Genomic DNA, 4,793 nt, shown 5'->3' with positions numbered 1-4,793 from the left:
CAGTTCCTCCCAGAGCCCCCACCAATGCACCAAACTTCATGTTCTTTCTCTTTTAAAACTGAAACAAAACCACACATACAAACACACACAACCACACACAAGATACATTTTGTGTTGATCAACTACTAGAGAACATGCAGCCTACCCTAGAGTGTGGTTGCTACAATGAAGAAAACTGATTTTTCCTGTCCCAACAATGGCAAATAGCTTCTTGGTTTGGGTAGGGTTTTTATTCATTTTCCTTTCTTTGTCCTGGAATTTTTCTGGCTTAACCCCTGTACATTTTCAAATCAAGCTGTTGTGGATGATAGCAGAAAAGGCAGCATGAGCTCTTTTAAAATTTTTCTCTTGTAAAACACTTTTGGAGTCATCTTCTCAGTTACCCAAGAACAGGAATGTCATTGCTCTCTACTTCTCTTCTTGAATACTTCATATTGTCCATTAAGAAAAAGCCATGCTTTCTCTTCTACGGCTATTAACAGAAAATTAATTTATATTATTGTCTATTAATATTATCATCAACTTTCTTCGTTTGTTTTCTATAGTTTGCCTCAATTTTATGCTGAACATATCTCCTATCTGACTCTGATACATTAATAGAGATGATTATCGAAACCTATCTGATTTCTCCTGGACACACAGTGGTAGTCAGAAGAATCTGTGTAGTTTTAGAATGATCTACTTTTACCTCCATAAATAATATACATGTCCATGTAGGCATATATGTGTATGTTTTCACATGCACATGGCAAGGACATGTTGACAATATAATAGTACTGAAGCATTTCAGCACTCTCTGAAGAAGGGGAAAGGAACTTCCCTTGTAGTTTGATGTATGTTCACCCTCCATTGAACTGATTTACCTAAGTGTGAGCTGAGAAAGTACCTGTTAATCTAGTCTTCAAAATACAAATGCACGATTAGTTCAAAGCTAACCTCAGAAAGCTACCGTCGATGAGTCTTATTAATTATGGAAGTTTCTGTGGATTTAACGTACACTCAAGGAGTGTGGACCCCTGCCTCACAGGAAGTGGGAGCAGGGTAAGCCCTGCCACATGCCCTCTATCACACAAACCATCTGATCATTCACCAGCAATCTCTACACATGCAGTGAATGTGTTTAAAGTGTCTTTCCTTAGTAACTGATTCTTAACGAAGATTTGATTAATGCTGTATGTCCTATTGAAAAGGGACAGTTCCACACTACCCAAGCAAGCATTTGAATACGTAATCTCACGGCAGTGTGGACTATTATCAACATATCAGTGAATCCTGGCAAACCTGTTAGTAGTGTCTGCAGAACATGACCATTTAAATGCAAAAAGCCAGTGAAATGTCTAGAGAACAATAGTAAGCTTTCACTAGAATAATGAAAAGGTCAAACCAATTGTCTGACATTTACCTGCAGAGGTAGCAATGTGTAAGATGGATATTGTTTTGAAAGTACTTGGTGTGTAGTCTTCAATTACTTTCCTCTTAATATCTAGCCACTATTAATCCTTCTATAGGGATAATTGTTTTTCTGGTGTATTGCATGACATCTCAGATGGCTTCATGGATATAAGATTGCAATATGTGTAGTATATTTTTATGATTCATAATCTTGTCTTGGCTTCTCAACATACTCTGGATAAATTCATCCTGGTCTAGACTTCCTTAGTTCTTTTTAACTGACCTCTGATATATATCCAATAAAAGAAAAATAGGCCTTAAATTTGAAAGAAAACAAAAGGGTACATGTGAAGAATGAGAGGGAGAAAGGAAAGGGGTTGATGTATTTATAATTTTAAAAGTATGTATTTTAAAAAATAAGTAACAGCCATCATCTGGAAATGCATATATTATCTACCACTTACAGAGTCCAAAAGCATATGTTGCTAGGTAATAAACATAGCTGTTTGTGAAAACAAAATCTTTGGAATAGTATCTTTTAAAAATGGTCAGCTAAAATATAACTTTATTCCTAAGCAACCACTGTGTTAGATTTTACCTTGGAGACTTTTTTTTTTTTAGATAAAAACCAAAGACAGTAAATGAAAACTGCATATCAAACTTTCCAATCACTGGCTCCTTGAGTACCATCTGAAACAAATTTTAAGAAGATTTTCACTTTGTTTTGGTTCATTTTCTTTGAGGTTCATGTTATTCTATAAAACCTTTTAAATGTATGAAAATACATTACTATGAGTCAGCATTTTTCTATCTGGAAAATATTAATCTTTTTTAAAAAATTGAAAATAGATTCTTCTCCCATGCAATACATCCCGGCCACGGTTTCCCCTCCTCCTTTTCTTTCCAGCTTCCCCTACCCTATCTTCACCTCAGATCCACTACCCCATTATTCCCCTCAGAAAAGAGAAGACCACCAAGATACAACAGCTGAAAAGAACAAAATAAGATATAATAATCCTTGTCATAAAAAGATATATCTTGAATTTCAACTCAAGTTTTAAGGGAAATGTACAAAAAGTATTAATCACTGACAGGCAGCAGAGCACTGCTCTTATTTTCCGTTTGAAGAACAGCTAAGTTCTGGCAGTCGTCTCTCTTCTACACATTTTCCTGGAGTATCATTTCTGTGTTCCCCCAGTCATTTCTGGCATTTATTCAAGCAGCCCAAACTTCTATCTTATCCCTAAAAAGTTCCTTAATATACAAAGCACAATAACAAAAGCCTCAACATTTATCTCACAGAAGTCTGACAAAGAAGTTAAGAATGAGACAGATTAATTTGTCATCTCTTGAATACATTAAAGACTTCTATGAGATTAAATCAAATTCAAAAAATGCCAGTTTAGTGAATTATTAGTTTTCTGAGGTGATTGCAGCAATTTACTACATATTATCATGAAAGAGAATAAACATATTTATTCACATTTATGGAGAGGAATAACCCAACAGTTGAAGCCTCGGTGGAAATCTGATCCATCTAAGGCCACTTCTGTCTGTGTCAGGTACTGCTAACAGTTGTGGCTTGAAGAGGACCACAGGCGTGACTCTATTTACACACCCTCCTTTTCTGTGTGTCCAGTGACTCTATTTACACACCCTCCTTTTCTGTATGTCCAGTGACTCCTCTATAAGTTTCCTACAATGAGTAATTGTCATTTAAATTGCCACCAATTGTTTCTTTATACTAAATCTTTAACCTAGTTGTACTTTTTTAGAAAAGTTATCCTTTTCTAAATGAGTCAATATTCACAAAGTCTGGAGGTTGGAACATGGAGTAGTCCTTTCTTGGTCCTCCTTCAATCCCTTGTGGTCTAGATGGGAAGTTTAAGGTAATGTGTGTGGGAGTGTTCAGATTTTAACATGTCTACATCTAACACTCCAGAAGAGTTCTTTCAACTCTGATATTTTCCATGAAATAGTTGCTTCTTTTTGAACAAATTTTGAGTATCTTAAATCATAAAACTATGACTTTATAATATCTATACAGAAGACATCCTAATGTTTCCTTCTTATTTAGTACTGAGCAATCATTTGAAACGCTGCAGGAGGTTTCCATATTTTGATGTTAGCATACTCTGGAAACTGGAAGAATGGGTGAAAGGTAGCTCTGACAGAGGGCATAGCTTTGAGGAAACCTCTAGATAACACTCTAAATATTACTGTGAGTATTTTATTTCACAGATCATCATTATTCTTGGCTTTAAAGGGGGAACAATCAGCTAACTAATTCCCTTACCAAGAATGTAATGGGAACACAACTGGGAATGGGAATAAAAAGATGATGGAAATGCTCAAAGCTCAGGTGAAAATAGATTGAAATGGTTCTAAAATGTATGAGGTAGTAGATCTGAAGAAAAATAAATAAAGATTCAACCCAAATGTGTGTGATAAAAACAGTCTGGAAGCTAAATGGAAAAAGCAAACCCCAGTGTTAAGATTAAGTGAGTGTGTAGTCACAGAGTGAAAAGAAAGGTCATTCAAATGGTTTTAAATCAAACCGAAAGGTAATGGGGTTAAATTAGGAAAATACATTTTGAATAGACTATAAGGAAAGTATTTCCTAGCAGCCAAATCTATTGAAACAGTGAATAACTTCCCCCAAAAAAGTAATGATTCTGTATCTGATTGTTCTAAAGTTAGAATAGTGACTTGTTCATAGTTCAGGCTATGTATTAGCTCTTATAACATACACTAACCCATTATTCTGGTATATGTTAGCCACATGGCTCGGTACCTTTTTCAGCAGGGTAGGTCACATCTTGCTTCTTCTGTGGTCTGGGCAGGACTGGGGAGGAATGGGCTTACTCCTTCCTAGAATACTCCTATTCTCACTGCCCCACCTCTACTTCCTGTCTGGCTACCAGCCAATCAGTGTTTATTTAAAATGATTGACAGAATACAGAAAATTCTCCCACAACAGTATACCAAATAAATCCTCTTTAGAAGAAGAAAAAGAAGGAAGAAGATGATGATTGCAGAAGTCACAAAATAATCCCACACTAGTTCAGAATTATGTATAATAAAGTGTAATATATTTAGGTGAGACTTACAGATCACTGTCCTAGATAACAGTTCTTGACACAATCCGACAACAGGAACAGAGTCTAGCAGTGAGAAGTGAGAGCCAGAAGCAAGAGAGCAAGCACATGCTTTACAGCTGCATTTATAGTGTAAGAGACTACGCCCAAGTGGGCTGGTATCTTAAATGCTATTGGCTGAAGGAGCAGAATGGGCTCCCATAGCAGGAAGAGAGAGAGGAAGAAGAAGAAGAAGAAGAAGAAGAAGAAGAAGAAGAAGAAGAAGAAGAAGAAGAAGAAGAAGAAGAAGAAGAAGAAGAAGAA

This window comes from Microtus ochrogaster, chromosome 2 (assembly GCF_000317375.1).
Source record: "Microtus ochrogaster isolate Prairie Vole_2 chromosome 2, MicOch1.0, whole genome shotgun sequence".
Lineage (NCBI taxonomy): Eukaryota > Metazoa > Chordata > Mammalia > Rodentia > Cricetidae > Microtus > Microtus ochrogaster.
Note: the sequence above shows the minus strand (reverse complement) of the source record.